Genomic DNA, 18,341 nt, shown 5'->3' on the forward strand with positions numbered 1-18,341 from the left:
CAAGGAGACGATGTAAAGTCTTATAATACTTACAATATGTTCATATGTGAGTCTTGCTGCACCGTTTTATACTTGAGTTTGCTTGAAACAACCTTGCTAGCCTAGCCTTGTATTGAGAGGAATTCTTCTCGTGCATCCAAATCCTTGAGCCAAAAACTATGCCATTTGTGTCCACCATACCTACCTACTACATGGTATTTCTCTGCCATTCCAAAGTAAATTACTTGAGTGCTACCTTTAAAATTCTATCCTTTTTCTTTACAATATATAGCTCATGGGAAAATAGCCTTAAAAACTATTGTGGTGAAGAATATGTACTTATGTGTCTTATTTCTTAATAAGTTGCTTGTTGAGCGGTAACCATGTTTCTGGGGACGCCACCAACTATCACCTTTGTTGAATATCATGTGAGTTGCTATGCATGTTCGTCTTGTCTGAAGTAAGGGCGATTTTCATGATCATATGGTTTGAGTATGCATATTGTTAGAGAAGAACATTGGGCCGCTAACTAAAGCCATGATTCATGGTGGAAGTTTCAGTTTGGACAATTAATCCTCAATCTCTTATGAGAATATTATCTGTTGTTGAGTGCTTATACGTTAAAGAGGAGTCCATTTTCTGTTGTCTATGTTGTCCCGGTATGGATGTCTAAGTTGAGAATAATCAAAAGCGAGAAATCCAATGCGAACTTTCTCCTTAGACCTTTGTACAGGCGGCATAGAGGTACCCCTTTGTGACACTTGGTTGAAACATATGTTATGCAATGATAATCCGTGTTAATCCAAGCTAATTAGGACAAGGTGCGAGCACTATTGGTAATCTATGCATGAGGCTTGCAACTTATAGGATGTCTTATACATAACACATATGCTTTATTACTACCGTTGACAAAATTGTTTCTATGTTTTCAAAATGAAAAGCTCTAGCACAAATATAGTAATCCATGCTTCCCTCTGCGAAGGGCCATTCTTCTACTTTATTTGTTGAGTCAGTTTACCCATTCTTTCTATCTCAGAAGCAAACACTTGTATCAACTGTGTGCATTGATTCTTACATGTTTACCTATTGCACTTGTTATATTACTTTGTGTTGACAATTATCCATGAGATAAATATGTTGAAGTTGAAAGCAATCGCTGAAACTCATATCTTCCTTTGTGTTGCTTCAAAGCTTTTTACTAAGAATCTATTGCTTTATGAGTAACTCTTATGCAAGACTTATTGATGCTTGTCTTGAAAGTATTATTCATGAAAAGTCTTTGTTATATGGTTCAGTTGTTTACTCATTGTCTTTACTATTGCTTTGAATCGCTGCATTCATCTCATATGCTTTACAATAGTATGATCAAGATTATGTAAGTAGCATGTCACTTCAGAAATTATCCTTGTTATCGTTTACATACTCGAGGGCGAGTAGGAACTAAGCTTGGGGATGCTTGATACGTCTCAAATGTATCTATAATTTCTTATGTTCCATGCTACTTTTATGATGATACTCACATGTTTTATACACATTATATGTCATTATTATGCGTTTTCCGGAACTAACCTATTGACGAGATGCCGAAGTGCCAGTTCCTGTTTTCTGCTGTTTTTGGTTTCAGAAATCCTAGTAAGGAAATATTCTCGGAATTGGACGAAATCAACGCCCAGCATTTTATAATTCCACGAAGCTTCCAGAACACCGGAGAGGCACTAGAGGAGAGCCACAGGCCCACCACACATGTGGCCGGCGCGGCCCAAGGGGGGGGCGCCCCCCTATTGTGCGGTTGCCTCGTCAGCCCTCCGACTCTTCGCCTATAAGAAGCTCCCTGACCTAAAACATCGAGACGGAAAAGCCACGGATTGACGAAACTCCAGAAAGACTCCAGGGACGCCGCCGCCATCGCGAAACTCCAATTCGGGGGACAGAAGTCTCTGTTCTGGCACCCTGCCGGGACGGGGAATTGCCCCCGGAGCCATCTCCATCGACTCTACCGCCATCTTCATCGCCATCGCTGTCTCCCATGATGAGGAGGGAGTAGTTCTCCCCCAGGGCTGAGGGCTCTACCGTAGCTATGTGGTTCATCTCTCTCTTTGTGATCTAGTTGAATATCATCTATGTGCTACTCTAGTGATGTTATTAAAGTACTCTATTCCTCCTCCATGATGTAATGTTGACAGTGTGTGCATCATGTAGTACTTGGCGTAGTTTATGATTGTGATCTCTTGTAGATTATGAAGTTAACTATTACTATGATGGTATTGATGTGATCTATTCCCCCTTTCATAGCTTGATGGTGACGAGTGTGCATGCTATGTTAGTACTCGGTATAATTGCGTTGGTCTATCATGCACTCTAAGGTTATTTAAATATGAACATCGAATGTTGTGGAGCTTGTTAACTCCGGCATTGAGGTGCTCTTGTAGCCCTACACAATTAGTGGTGTTCATCATCCAACAAGAGAGTGTAGAGTGGTTTTATTATGTGATCAATGTTGAGAGTGTCCACTAGTGAAAGTATGATCCCTAGGCCTTGTTTCCAAACACTGCAATCACCGTTTGTTTACTGTTCTACTGCATCTTTACTTCCTGCAATATTACTACCATCAACTGCACGCCAGCAAGCTATTTTCTGGCGCCGTTACCGCTGCTCATATCCATCTATACCACATGTATTTTACTATCTCTTCGCCGAACTAGTGCACCTATACATCTGACAAGTATATTGGGTGTGTTGGGGACACAAGAGACTTCTTGTATCGTGATTGCAGGGTTGCTTGAGAGGGATATCTTTGACCTCTTCCTCCCTGAGTTCGATAAACCTTGGGTGATTCACTTAAGGGAAACTTGCTACTGTTCTACAAACCTCTGCTCTTGGAGGCCCAACACTGTCTACAGGAATATGAGCGTGCGTAGACATCAATGCTCCTCTCTAACTTCCGCATAAATATATTCATTGCCGACCTTATTTTTTATGAAATTCTTGTACCAACGTAGCAGATTATGCATTTGTGTTGGTAGACTCGCTTCCTGCGCAGGCTCGACGAGAGGCCCATTCGGCACATATTTAAATGCCACCTCACTTATTGGCGCATCTTCAAGGCCTAAGCATGCACGAAGAGTCATACCAAACTAGGTCGCTCTTTCTTTGGCCTCCGCTACAGTCATTCCCTGTGCTCCAACAGCTGCTATGATAGCTGGGTCCATTAGTTCAAAGTCCGTATCCGTATCGGCTCTGAAGGACAACGTCATAGCATCGGGACCAGCTTGCACTATGAGCGGGGGGATCGATTGTTTATTCTGTTCCCCGAGCTGGGCATCTTGTTTCCCGCTTTTTTACTTTCTTCTTTCTTCTCCTCCAAGGCTTTCTTCTCCTTCTCCACCAAGGCTTTCTTCTCCGCCTCCGCTTTTTCCAATATTTATTCTTGCCTACGAATTTCACGTCCATAGTCGTCTGATAGATTCCGCTCGACTTGGGACGGTGTCATGAAAAAATCCTTAGCCCACTTCTTTTCCTTCTCAGTAAATACTGGCTTGTGCTCATGCTCTTTTTTCGCCTTCATATACGCCTTCCATTTCTCATGCTGAGCAGCCGTGGCCACGTTGTTTTCCTCTTCACTAAGCTCCCAAGGCCTTGGGAGGAGAGGCTTCAGTGATGGCATTGGTACCTTTGTGGTCTTAGGTACATAAGGGTCCGGGTTAATATTCCAGGAGCGGGTTGCCTTGCTGTCCGCCTGCTTCTGCTTCTTCGCCGGAGGTGGATTGGGGGGCGGCGTACCCGCCGGAGGAGGACTAGGGGGCGGCGGTTGCTTACCCGCCGGAGGTTGTGGATTGGGGGCGGCGTCGACTGACGTGAAGGAGGTGTAGGTGAACCACCACCACCACCGGAGGGGGTGGACTTGTTGGCCTTGGCGCCTCGCCTGGAAACACTATGTACTTCTTTTTCCAAAGAATGAACTGGCGCTTGACATCTCCAAGTCTTCTCTCCCCTTCGGGTGTAGCATAGTCAATCTCCAGGTCCTCAAACCCTTGGACTATGTCTTCCACCGTGACACGAGCATAGCCATCTTCAATGGGGTTGTTATGGTGGAGTGCTTCAGGTGTACAGGGTAAAGCATTGCCGATAGCTACCTTCATGGAAATGTTCCCCACTGGATAATGCAGATCACATTCTTTCATCTCCTTTACATCATCCACGGGGCAGTGAGGCTCCGGTGCACGAATCTCGATCGTCGGTGCATTAGCACCAGTCGGTGCCAGCAAGGGGGCATTAGCACCAGACGGGGCATCCGTGGAAGCCACGTTGCTTCTCCGCTGCTGGCTTCCGACATCCGATGCATGATCTTCATGCGGCCCTGCAGCCGATCTTCCTTTTACTAATTCATACACCATCTGCTTCACCTCATGGAGTTCCGATGCCAACTGCCCCCACAAGATCTGCATCCCGATCCGTCTTTCTCTTACGGCTTCTGTAACTGTACGGGTCATTGTCCTGGGAAAACCCTACTTTCCACGGAATGGCGCCTTTGCCTCGTACACGTCCTGGGTGTTCACGATTCCCGAGGGCTAATGTCAGCGCGTCGTTCTCTCTGTTGAAGTTGACCTTCCCCTCTTGAGCTTGGGTCATTGCGTCAATAAGGGCTTGGGTGGGTTTAAACGCTTTCTTCCGGTGAACACACATCCCTGTCATGGGGTCTAGCGATCCCCCATGCCCGTACCACCAGCTTTTGGCCCTTAGGTCCTATCCCTCTGTACCTAGAGGGATTCATCGCGCCCTCAGGTCGTTCTCCATCTTCTCCCACTTAGGCTCCGAAAGGCGGTATCCTCCTAGCCCCATAATATGATTGTACTCTTTCTTAGCCGCATTTTCCTTATTTTTTTCGATATTTCCTTGAAATGCTCTGATTTCTTTTGCCTCACCAATTCTGGCCAATCATCTTTCAGTTTCTCATATTGTCCACTGAAATCCGGAGTCTTGTTCTGGTTGACATAGTCACGGGCTAAATTTTTCTTGAAGTTTCGGAATGCTTCGGCCATCTTATGAAGAGCGAACTCTTTGACTAGCCTCCTCCTCTCACGTCCACCCGGAATCTCGTTACCGAATTCATCGACTTTGTTGTATTCCGGAGGTAGAATGAAATGTTCCATAAGCTTTCTCCAGCAATCCTTTTTCGTTCTCTTGTCAACAAAACTGAAACCAAGACGTGCCTTCTTTGGCTCATTCCATTCCTGGACGGTGATCGGGACATTGTCTCTAACAATGACTCCGCATTGGTTGATAGAATTTGTGTAGTGCTGTTGGGGCTCCAGCGGCTTGCCGTGTTCACTGACAACCTCGATGGTATATGTTTCTCCTTGTCTCATCGTCTTGGTTTTGCCACGCTTTGTCGTACACGATTTTTTCGACGATCCAGCTGAGGGCTAAAAAAAGAAAGAGAGTCTCGTTAATACATATTTATTCAAATTTCAGTAAGTTTGTATCACCAGAGGCTCAATGTATATATATACCTCGCTGGAGGTGGTTGCTAATTCGAGATCGTCGATGTTTGTCGTTTCCCCTCCGGAGGCAAACGTTTCAATAACTTCCATTCTTCCTTGGTCATCACCTTCTCGACCTTCACCTTCACCGTCAAGGTTCAGATAAGAAGAGACATCTTCTTCATCTTCTTCCCGCACATACTCAATATCGCCGTTTATGAGGGCGGGTATGTGTGCTTCGGCATCCGGATCGTAGCTTGCAAGAATCGGGTCAGCTCTATCATCCGCAATATGCCACTCCTGAAGACATGTAGTAAAAACTAATTAATTAAGTAAAGAAGGGGGTGGTGGCGGTGGCGAAAGGGGGGCAGCGGAAGGGGGCGGTGGCGGTGGCGAAAGGGGGCGGCGGTGGCGAAAAGTTGAGAGAGGGAGAGAGAGAAACACCGACTACCCCGCGCATATATGGAGGGGGCGGCGCACAAAGTTTTGTGCCGCCCCTCGCCACCCCCTCCGTATACGCGGGGGTCGGTGTGCGCATGTTTCTCTCTCTCTCTGTCGCAAAAAAAAAAAAACCGCGCGTATACGGAGGGCGGCGAGAGGGGCGGCGCACCTCGCCGTCTCCCTCGCCGCCTCCGTATACTCGCGGGGTTCTCCGTTTGTTAAGATTTTTAATTTGTTAATAAGTTTAAATTTTTGTTAATTAAGTCAAAAAACTAATTCATTTCAAATTTAAACTAATTCATTTTACCATTTTTGTTATTAAGTTAAAAAAATTGTTAATAAGTTAAATTTTGGTTAAGCAAAAAAAATGAGAGAAGGGGGCGCGCGCAGCCCGTGTACTGGTGGCCGCGGCGCCCCTCTCCTCTCTGTGTGTGGCAGCGTCACAGAGCGGCGGCGGCGGTACGCGTCACAGCGGCGCGGCGACCGTGTACGTACTTTGCGCGGCGGCGACGAGGGCGGCGACGTACGGCCGGCGTCGATGGAGAGAGAGGGCCGGGCGGGCGCGCGCGGCGGCGGGGTCGGCGAGATCGAGAGGGCGCGGCGGCGACGGCATCGAGGCGCGGTGGCGAAGGCGTCGAGGCGCGGCGGCGAAGGCATCGAGGCGCGGCGACGACGGCGTCAGGCGCGGCGCGGCGGTTGGCTCTCGGGCAGCCGAACGGCGAGCAGCACTTCCTCCGTAGGGCGGAGAAGACGAATGTGCCGCGGCCGTTCGCGCCACAAAATTTATAAGGGAGCCAACCCGCGACTAAAGGCACCCTTTAATCGCGGTTGGTGTCCCCAACCGTGACTAAAGGCTACCCTTTAGTCTCGGTTGGCCAGCCAACCCGCGACTAAAGGTTTTTTGCCAGGCTTTTGGGGTTCCCGCGGAAACCACCTTTAGTCGCGGTTGGGGACACCAACCGCGACTAAAGGTGCTTTTCCAGTTTATAAATTTTTTTCAGAAAAACTAATTCGGAAAAATAAAACTAAATCATTTTAAAATCATAAAATACAAAAAAATATATCAATAAATTCAGAAAAATAAAAGTAAATCATTTTAAAATCTTACAAATACAAAATAATATATCAAAAAATAAAAAAAATAAAACTAATTCATTTCAAAATCAGAAAAAATACAAATAATATATCGAAAAATTCAGAAAAGTAAAACTAATTCATTTCAAAATCATAAAAATGGAAATAATATATCAAAAAAATTATAAAAATAAAACTAATTCATTTCAAAATCTGAAAAATACAAATAATATATCAAAAAATTCAGAAAATTAAAACCAATTCATTTCAAAATCTTAGAAATGGAAATAATATATCAAAAAATTCATAAAAATGAAACTAATTCATTTCAAAATGGAAACCATTTCTTCCCGCCTCCTGTCTTCCCGCCCCCCTCTTCCCGCCATTTCTTCCCCGCCTCTTTCTTTCACGGGCTTGCAGGAAAAAATATCCGAGGCGCAACTTCGAAGATGCCGTAGGGCGTGTGCACCAACGACATCTTCGAGAAGCTGCGCCACGGGAGATTTTTCAACCCTTTCCCCAACACTGTTAGACGGGATGATGGAGTCTTTCACGGGGTTGCAGGAAAATTTTCCCGAGGCGCAACTTCCGAAGATGCCGTAGGGCGTGTGCACCAACGACATCTTCGAGAAGCTGCGCCACGGGAGATTTTCCGACCCTTTCCCCAACACTGTTAGACGAGATGATGGAGTCTTTCACGGGCTTGCAGGAAAATTTTCCTGAGGGGCAACTTCCGAAAATGCCGTAGGACGTGTGCACCAACGACATCTTCAAGAAGCTGCGCCACGGGAGATTTTCTAACCCTTTCCCCAACACTGTTAGACGAGATGATGAAGTCTTTCACGGGCTTGTAGGAAAATTTTCCCGAGGCGTATCGATGCTAGGTTGGCTTGTTGGTATGCTTGCCAAGGCGTATCGATGCTCCTTTTATAGGCACGGCGCCGCTTCTCCTTTGTATTGTTCCTCCGACAGGGCGTCGTGCGCTACATGCTTTATCTCATCGAGCAGTGCGTCCACCCACGCGTCCTTATCCTGCCGACAGCTTTAGTCCTGGTTGCACCCACCAACCGGGACTAAAGCTTACCCAGACGTCCTTATCCCACCGACAGTTTTGTTAGATGACACAAAAACCACCTTTAGTCCCGGTTGCACCCACCAGCCGGGGGTTAGATGACCAGCTCTGGATTCCTCTTCTTCCCGCCATTTCTTCCCGCCACTGTCTTCCCACCTCCTGTCTTCCCGCCGACATTTCTTCCCGCCACTATCTTCCCGCCCACACTTTTCCCCGCCATTTCTCACTCTATATATGTAGCCCGGCTAGGCCAGCATTATGACATCTCTACAATCTCTCATCACTCTCTCATGGCTTCCACCGTACCCACTCTAACCTACCAGCAGGTGGAGGAGCTTTGCGCATCGAACTACCCTTGTCCACCGGGCTACCGCGTCCCCGCCGGCTGGAGCCTAAGCACCGGAGGCGTGCCGGTCCCTCCCGTCCCTCAGGGTATTGCGCGCCGGGCGGCCATCATGAACCACTACTACCTCGACCTCACGCCGGAGGAGTAGATGAATCCCCGCTGGCATCCTGACAACCAGCAGACTTGGGAGGCCTTCTTCATCAATCGGCGTGAGAGGGCGCTCGCCAGGTATGAGGAGGACGGCCTGCCTCCTGGGAACTTCCACGAGGCCGGCCGTCGGCTATGGTGGGGTGGCTGGACTCTACAGAGCGTCATGGACTACATCACGGCCGGCGATATCCCCGGCCCGCCTGCGGTACCCTCAGTACCAGTCGAGGTTCGAGCCACGAGCGCCGCCCGACGACAGCGACGACAGCGACGATGATGGTGGCAACTTAGAAGGCGACGACTATCAGTACAACGGCGGCGACTACGAAGACTACGAGTATGCATATTATAGGCCTAGGCAGGAGTATGACTAAATCAATCCAACATTCAAAGATGTACTCCTAGGCCTTTGGATCATCGCATGATGTACTCGTTTTCTACTTTCACATAGAAAACCTGAGCGACATCTTTAGTCCCGCGTTACACATGCGTCCTTATCCCACCGACTGAAAATGAAAATGGATTTTTTTTTATTGGAAATCCGACTAAATGTTACACATTTTTGTAGAACATAGAAGATCGAACATAGTATAATTCACATGATCCATACAAAATTTGGAACAATTTTTTCTCAACAAAGGTTGGTACAATAAATTATTATACATCATTTCTTCCCTTGTGTCCCTTGCTTACGATTGTGCCGTAACCATGGAGCATCCTCATCATTTAACCTAATGCTTGGGTGAGTGTTCACTTTGAAGGGCGGAATTTCCCCAAACATATTATAATCTACTGACATGTCTGTCTTGTCCTCCACTCCCACGATGTTTCTTTTCCCTGAAAGAACTATGTGGCGCTTTGGATCATCGCATGATGTACTCGTTTTCTTATCTTTCATTTTCCTCGGTTCGCTACTCATGTCCTTCACATAGAAAACCTAGGTGACATATTTGGCTAGGACGAATGGTTCATCAAGGTAACCAAGATTGTTGAAATTCACCATTGTCATTCCGTATTGCTCGTCCACCTTTACCCCACCTCCTGTTAGCTTGAACCATTTGCACCGAAACAAAGGGACCTTGAAGGAGGGTCCATAGTCAAGTTACCATATCTCCTCTATGTAACCATAATATGTGACCTTTTGCCCATTCTTGGTTGCAGCATCAAAACGGACACCACTGTTTTGGTTGGTGCTCTTTTTATCTTGGGCGATCGTGTAAAATGTATTCCCATTTATCTCGTACCCTTGGAAAGTCCACTACAGCAAGACAGAGCTTTGGTAACACAGTCTTATGTTACCACAGGTCCAAAAGTGTGTTACTAGGCCATGTAGTAACAGATTTTGAAATGTGTTCCATTAGGCCGTGTTACTAAGTGGTGATCTTAGTCACACATGATGATTGTTACAATATGTTAAAAACAATGTTACAATTTGTGTGGTTGTAACATGCATATTATGTGTTACGATATGGGTCTGTAACACATTTTTGTAAATATAGTAACATCGATAGTAACATATTTTCATAGACGTAGAATATTGTTGGTAACATATTTTTGTACCTATAGTAACATTCCTAGTAACACCTTTTGGAGATTTATGTGTTATTAAACACACAATCAGGTGCTCAATTTATGGAATATACATTTATTTAATAATAAAGTCATTCTACATGCTCAATTAATTAGTTCTTTTATGATACCTTTCACCACTAAAATAGGAGAGAAATTGTAGTACGACACATCAACAAATTGAATAAATTAAGATATTTATTATGAATATACATGAGTATAGGATAGATAAGCAGTACCATAAATAAATACCAATATTATTGGTGCAAAATTGCACATTGATGTAAGTAAAAGTTACAAAGGGCATTGTTGACAACCAAATCAAATTGGAACGAAAAAATACATGAACATGGTTTCAGTCTCAGTATACATTTTCTTGGAGACGTAATTTTCTATGTATATATCGATATCTTCCAAAAAAAAGAATATTAATTAGCTTCCTCTGCCATCAAGAATTTTCGAGTCCAAATAATTCACTTGGTTGCTTGTACTATATGATTACTGCACCTCTTGAAAATTCCTCAAACCATCGATCCGTCACGTCGTTATAATATTTCCTATTAGAGCAACCCAAATACACAAATGAAAATGTGAAAACATATTGGAAAGATAAAATTATCATGAACTAGAACAAAGAACCATGATTTTCACGGCAATAACAAGTTCACGTGCACAGAAATGGAGAAAAATACATGTACAAGTTTCATAACTAAAAATTGCAAAGTTTATGTTATTGATTAAGATGCAAATAAGTAACACCTTTAAATATGAGCATTTCATTTTGAAGGCTCCCAACATGCTTATGTTAGTAAACTTAATTTTCTATTGGCACGCCAGAAGAGATGAAAGGGGAAAACACGATGCTATTCAACATCAATGTACAAACTGAAGCTGATTGCGGAGAATACCACTACATAAATTTTTGGAAGAGTTAATTTGTGTTAGCTACCAAATAGAAAAAGTGTCCATGGTAATGCAGAAGAACATGTGCAAAAATAGCTATGGGAACAACCAACATCTATAGAAGGATTAGATGTATATACCTTTTCATTAGTTTTCCTATGAATCAGAGAAGGTAGATGCTTGAACTTGTTTTCCCTAACATTCATGAAGAAATTCTAAGTTCAGTTAGGATTGTTCCAACTGGTGATGCAACAACATAGAAATGAAACAACCAACTTAAGTACCCGATAGAATACTAAACATGCATATCCTGGTCAGGCCCGGCCCTGGGGGGGGGCTGGCGGGGCGGCCGCCCCGGGCCCAAAAAAATTAGGGGCCCAAAATTTTGCAGGCTTACTATAAGTTGCAAAAAAAAATTATGCAGGCTTACTATAACTTTGGGCCTTTATTCTTTTTCTTTTAGTTGCCGATCCAGCCGGCCGGCCAGAATACGTAACGTACGAGTACGCAGATCATTGATCGATCGATTCATCTATAGTTGGTTCCCGATACGCGGAGTCGCGGAAACAAAACGTCGCGCCTCGCGCTCGGTGCCCTCGCGGCCTCGCCCAGGCGATCGCGGTTTCCAGCTCTCCTGCCACCGCCGCCCCTGCGTGACTACTGAGTGCTGACCGCCGACGCTGCGACGATCTGGTGCCCTGCCTGGTCCGCTGCCCGCTGGCCGCCGCAGTCCTAGTCCCCTGCTGTGCACCGAATCCAGGCCCTGACCAATCTGCATAGAAGGTAAGAAAAGAACGCCTGCCGGCTGCCACCGTTCTCTTGAAATTCAACTATCTGCTCTAATTTGTGTTCTAAATTTTTATTAGTAGTTGCTGTTCTTATTTGTAGGAGCTAGGTTAACTAATTATGGCGCCTGAATCCGGTGCTAAAAAAAGAAGAAGGAAACAACAAGAAGAAAAATTAATTGAATCACAGAGAGGGTCTATGTTTAAATTTTTGAAGAGCAACACGAGCACTTCAAGCAATCCAGATGAGTTGGCGCTAGTTGTTGTGGCAGCTGAAAGAAGCTTTTCAAAGTTGAAATTATTGAAGAACTATTTAAGATCTGTAATGTCTCAAGAGAGGTTAAATGGTTTGGCAACTCTATGCATCGAGAAGAAGTTAGTGGACGAGATTGATATTGACTCCATCGTCAGTGACTTTGCTTCTAGGAATTGGCGCAGAAAATTTTAAGGTATCATGTAAACATTATTATTTTTATATGAATATTGCAATTAAATATACTTAAAGTATTTATTTTTCAACATCTCGTACATGCGGGTAAAAAATTTATAGTAATTAGTAAGAGGGGCCCAAAATTTTAGTTCCGCCCGGGCCTTCGAAATCTCAGGACCGGCCCTGATCCTGGTAAATATTTACATAAATTAGCTTTCCTTCAGTAAGTACGAACAACTTCATGTATTGTTTTATTTCTGAAAAAATACAAACTGTTCATCGTACATTAAGAGACCATTCTATAATCTACAGTGGTAATCACCGCTGCTAGTAAATTTATTTAGAGATGTGCAGATGTGAGCGAGCCTACGCGCTGGCTTGCCTGAGTAGACTGACTACAGTCTGTAACTCCTATAGTCAATGGGTCGTTTGTTCAGGAATCAGAAGACGCAAATGGTAGTAGATGCATTGAGAATATATGAACTGCAAACATGGTGGGATGCTGTGTGCACGTGGAGTTGCTGAAACCTGGTTTTTAGATTTCCTACCTGTAACTAACATCTTGGGTGCCAAAGACATTACTTACTTAATGTCTTGATCAATGAAATTAATATCTTCTATCTTTCGCAAAAAAAAAAAAAGTTATCTTCTACAAAAATTGTAAAAGCAACAGGCGGTGCACAGAGATGCTGACCTAGCGACCCATCTTGACATCCATATCCTTAAGGTTAGCATGGAGATTATGCCACACCAGGATGAAAAACATCTAGATCTCTTCCCTGTCTCTCCTCTCAGCCGCCGCCTCAAGCCTAGCCTCCAGTTCATCCTCTTCCATAGATTGGTTCTCCCTCCTCCGGTCGGCTTCGCCGGCGTCAGGAGGAGTGGGGAACCCGATCTATGCGTGGAGTTTCGAATAAAAGTATTGTTTTCATTAGATTATGTTAGGATTTTGGTAGCCGCCTTCTTGTTGGTTTCCCCTCAATGGAGATGGCATCGTCTGCAATAAGTGATCTTCGGCCTTTCGTTCGGCGACGAGATTTTCTTCCCGGCGTCAATGGTGGTGTTGAACAATCACAATTTTCTAGGTATGGGCCTTCGGATCTTGCTTCGCCAGATCGATTTTGGATCTTTTGTCGTTGTTGCTGCGAGGAGGATTATTCTCGCAGTTTTTGTCCCGGCTGCTACGTCCTCGACAATGGTGATTCGTACTCTCGGCTCTCCATCGACGACGACAAAGCTAGTCGGTTATTATTCCCTGATATACTGGTGTTGGTACTCTTGCCGATGTTGTATGACTGCTTTAATGGTTGCGTGCGTGCACGCAGCCTTGGCATTGCGGCTCAAAAAAATATGGGAGAACTTTCGTCGGTATCTACAGGTCTATGGTTCGTTATCTATCTTTGGCTGCCTTCAGAAGAGTACAAGATTGTGTTCTGGAAGAAGAAAGAAATTGAAGACCTCGAAGATTTGTTACTATCTTTTAGACTTTATTTTGTAATCGTTGGAATCAGTTCATATATCTCTACCATGTACTATTTGTTGCTATGAATATATGTGGTATTGATTGTCAAAAAAAAAGGATGAAAAACATCTAGCGTCCTATACCTAGAGGATCTGGCATCCCATTAGGCCATCAGCATAACTTTGGAGGAAAACAGATATTAATAGTCTGCAGATTAATACAAGGCAAAAAAAAACCCCGAATATGACTCACCGTATTTCATTACTGAAAGATTTGATGGAGATCTGAATCCCCGTGAAAACTTGGCATGGATGAAGGCGATCGCCGCCACGCAACCATTGCCGCCTTTCTCGCCGAGATCCCCGAGACCAGTGCGCCGCATCTGGAGATCTAGGCCACGTATGTCGACAATGAGAACGAAGAGCTTGGCGGCGCTGCGCTGCGCTGCTAGGAGAGAAGGGCCCCATCGACTTTGACGGATCCAGAGACTGCATCGATCGTGCAGCGGTGGAGGCGGCTCGGTGACGAGTGGAGACGTGGGGCGGCGCACGGCTGGGAGATGAGAGCGTTAGCCTGTTATTAGGCCTTTGGAGGCATATATGCGGGGTTTTCCTTAAATTAAGCGCCAGACCGATCTAAAATATTCACATCTCGCGTCCAGGACTGGAAATTTTAACTTCCCCGCGCACTCCATCATCGCTGATGTTTTGACACTTTATGTTGGCCCCACGTGACATATTTTCTCTTTTAGAAATCCCAGTTTTACGTATACTTATAGTAAAAAAAAAACACAGCACTTAAATGAATCTTGAAAACCCATAGAAAATTCAGAGGCGTAATTTTTTTGGGGCCACAAACAACAGAATTTTCAACTGCCTTGTGTTTTCTTCCTCCATTCAAAATCAATAGACACAGATTGTTTTCCTCGAAAAAAATCTAATTTGGCTAATTTCTCATGTGTTTACACCTAATTAATTTGAAACGGGAAAGTATGACCTAGCTTGTACATAAATTGTAAAGTATAATTATTTTATATAATTTTTAAATTATATTTGAGTTAGTATTCGTGTTATTGTAGAAACGATTACTAACTAGGGGTATATTTTCACACCTAGTCTCTCGCCCTAACACTATATTGTGCGATCTAGATTGGACTAAAAATAACCACCGAAAGCATCAATCTAAAGGTATAAACGATGCCCCCCATAGGGGGATTTACAGCGATCTAAGAATGTGGACCGTTCGATTTTTACAGAGGCTGGACCGAAATCGATCTCAACCGTTCCTTCCTGGGCAGCAGCGTGCCTTCTGGTTGGCGCAGAGCACGTCCCCAACTTTTACCCATCAATCCTTGGCACTAGCGAAATCCATGCAATAGCAAACATATACCCTTATCTGGCTGCGTTTGGGTCCTACGGCTGGTCTGGCCCGCGCGTCAGTCGCTGTGGGTCGTTTCTGGATCGCCCTCGTCTCACGTCGGTCGTCCAAAATATCTTCTCCGCGCGGGCTAGATAGGGCTACTTTCGACATTTCCACCCGATTGGGCTGCCCACGACTGCCTCGTCCAATCCCCTCAAACCCTATCCCGTCCCTTCCTCTCCATCGCCCCATCCTCGCCGTCGCCGCCACGCCTGCGGCCACACGCGCCACCACCGTCAAATTCACGTGCTCCCCGCTGCCAGCAGCCGCCTCGCTGCACGAGCGGTAGCGCGTGCCTTTGGACTGGTGGCTGACGCGGGAGAGAGCAGGTGGCGTTGGAGGAGGAGGAGAAGCAAGCCGAGGACGAGGCAATCGCCTCGCCGTGGGAGCAGCCGGTGGCGTGTGCGCCCACGGAAAACCGCCGCTATCATCGTCCCTCGCCGCCCAACAACGACGCAGAGAGATGGAGGAGGAGGTGGTTCTCGTCGCTCCTCGGTGCCAGGGCATCTTCGCTGTGCACGCCGCCGCCATCCTCACCCTCATGGAGCATGAGAAGCCGCCAAAACCTACCAGAGGGAAACGCCTAGGTGAGGCTCCTCTACCACATCCTATGCGCGTGTCTCTTCATGGGGCTCACACCTCAAGGTCCTTCCTCATCTTCTCTCTTTATCTCTTTTTCTCTCTGTTTCTCTCTATCATGCGATCCCCATCTTCCTGCAGCAGCTCGGGAAGGAGGAATACAACTGTGCCTTGCTAGGTAATAATATGTTCCCTGTGATTTAGGAGGCAAAGGGATCGGTATACACCAGTTTGTCCACATCATTTATATGTAAGTTCCAATTTAATCTCCCCTCTGATTCTATTTTCAATTTGTCTGCATTATTCTGATGTAAGTTGACTCATGTTTAGTTCAACTTTAATAATGAAAAATAGCAATGTTTTGCTCTGCTCCTCGCTGATAATGTGGTATGTAGATCCAGCGCTGTTTGAGGCAAAGCAGCAGATTATTTCTCCATTCACGACTTGACCTATGTAAATTTCTGCTCTCCTTTTATTTGTTCATCTTCCGTCTCTGTCAACTACAAGATCCCAGATTTGTGCTGCTGGTAGGTCCTCCCTCCTGTGGTCGCACTCAGCCGTGGAGATGTGGACGAGGTGGTGCAGCACTGTTTGAGCCAAACCAACAGATTATTTGTTCCTCCATTCACGACTTGACCTAGGTAATTTTCTGCTCTCCTTTTATTTGTTCATCTATTGTGCAAGCAACAAAACGTGTTAAGGACGTCTAGGTAGTACTTTGCTCGATTATTCTGTTTGTGGAAGAAATCCAAGCTCATGAGGTTCAAAAAACCTGTTCTAATGAATTATTAAACAGGCGATGCCTGTAACTTCCCTGTGACTCAGGAAATTTGTGACAACTAACTTTAGTAGATAGTGAGTTGGAGCTCCTGAAAGGTATTCAGTAAGGATCTATGTCCTGTTTTGAAACTTTGGTTTGTCAAGTTATCAAGTCGGGCTCCTATGTTAGCATGGATCTATTGAAAATCTGTTATGGCTATCTACATGCCCCGAACATCTATGATATTCGGCTTAGGCACTTTTTTTATGTATGCCCACTCACATGCTTTTTTAGATGAATGGCTCGATATCAAGTTATGTCTACAAGTTTAAGCAATATATTACCTCAGTATAGAACTATATTACTTCTTAAAAATGTCGGTCTGATTTTGTTTGTTGTGGTCTGCCATATGATTATGTTTTTTTTACTCCTCCAAGTCTTGGTTAAATGATTCGATTTATAGAGGCCATTACACAAGTTCTGGTTTCAGATGATTTTGCTAGATCAAATACAAATAGAAGAAGCGGCTCAAGGTAAATCGGAATTCAAAATATACGTTGTCGCTGCTCTGATCTCGTATATTCTTTTGTTTGCTTTGTCCTATATAAATAATAGTTCATGAAGCGGTATTTAGCATTGCAGGATAACCATGGATGGTGGAATTTAAAATTATGGGACTTCGTCATATTAATCTCAACACCTACTCCTCCACTGAGGAGCAGGTGCCTCACAGGTTTGTAGCGTTCATGGAGATGCAATTGTTTTATAATTGATTTTTAGTTCACCCCATGCTATTCATGAGACTGGAAGAAATTAACTAACAGATTGAAGACATGAAACAGATACAAGATGCTTTGTCAGCTCCTATTGGAGCATCTCGCTAATTTTGACGACTTGCCATTTAGGGTTTATAATCTTAACGTTGAGACTTTCTTCTCCTCCGATGACTTTATACCGACTGCAATGAAATTTTGACAGGATGAGCTGGAAGAACTGGAAGGAGCAAAGTTGGAAATCAACTACTGTGGAGCCTATACCTTACCATCAGGTGCAGCTCCTAGATAACATGTAACCAGTTCGCCCTGTTGGGCCATAAATTGTGTACAACAACATATTTACGCATGTGATCTTATTCATTCAAGTTTTTATGGTCTTAATTGCTAAAAGCCTGTTTTGGAAGTGAAAAGGATAAAGATCTTAGGGCAATATATTTTTCATCCTTTTCACTTCCAAAACAGGGTTTTAGCAATTAAGACCCATAAAAACTTGAATGAATAAGATCACATGCGTAAATATGTTGTTTGGCCCTGTAAAATCTGTTACAAAAAGTCTTCTTATATTTTTCATTACTACTCATTTTGTCTTTGGGATATATTTTTACCTCTGGGTTTGGCCCTGACACCTTCCTAATGAACTCTTATGACTGCTAGCTTCTCTGGATAAAATGATAGCAAATTTTATGAAAAATACAACGATTTGGAAGTTGTTTTATTGGCAAACCAATTTCAACGTATAAGTTAAATATTTTTCGTATATTTTGGTGATCAAAGAACTAAAAGATGAACTGGCATTCTATGGTGACATCTGTTTGAGAGTGGAGGGGGAGTAACCTGTTGGCACTAGCCCCATGAAGAATTCCCTAGCAGTCCGTGTGGGACCTAATCTGTTTTCATGAGGTTATAGGTGTTTCAACATTGAGAGGTCCTTTTTCTGATATTGGGTTCAGCCGCACCAGTAAAAATAATATGGACAATTAGGATACACAGACAAGTATGCTTAAAACTTGTCAAAATCAGGGAGAGGTACTTTGCCACCCAGGAGCATATGCTATCGTTTTTTAAATGAGTTTTAAATGCAGCTTAAAATGTCAAAATATTCATTCTATGTGCTCACAA

General features: G+C 44.3%; 1 long non-coding RNA gene across 1 annotated transcript; it reads left to right on the plus strand.

Annotated features, from left to right (window-relative positions):
- The first annotated feature begins 15,611 nt into the window (after positions 1-15,611).
- Positions 15,612-16,117, plus strand: LOC124683279. The gene is made up of 3 exons (XR_006996613.1): positions 15,612-15,752; positions 15,831-15,936; positions 16,082-16,117. It is a non-coding gene; the product is annotated as an uncharacterized LOC124683279 (long non-coding RNA).
- Positions 16,118-18,341: the final 2,224 nt, after the last annotated feature.

The sequence above is a fragment of the Lolium rigidum genome, chromosome 1, assembly GCF_022539505.1.
Source record: "Lolium rigidum isolate FL_2022 chromosome 1, APGP_CSIRO_Lrig_0.1, whole genome shotgun sequence".
Taxonomy (NCBI): Eukaryota; Viridiplantae; Streptophyta; class Magnoliopsida; order Poales; family Poaceae; genus Lolium; species Lolium rigidum.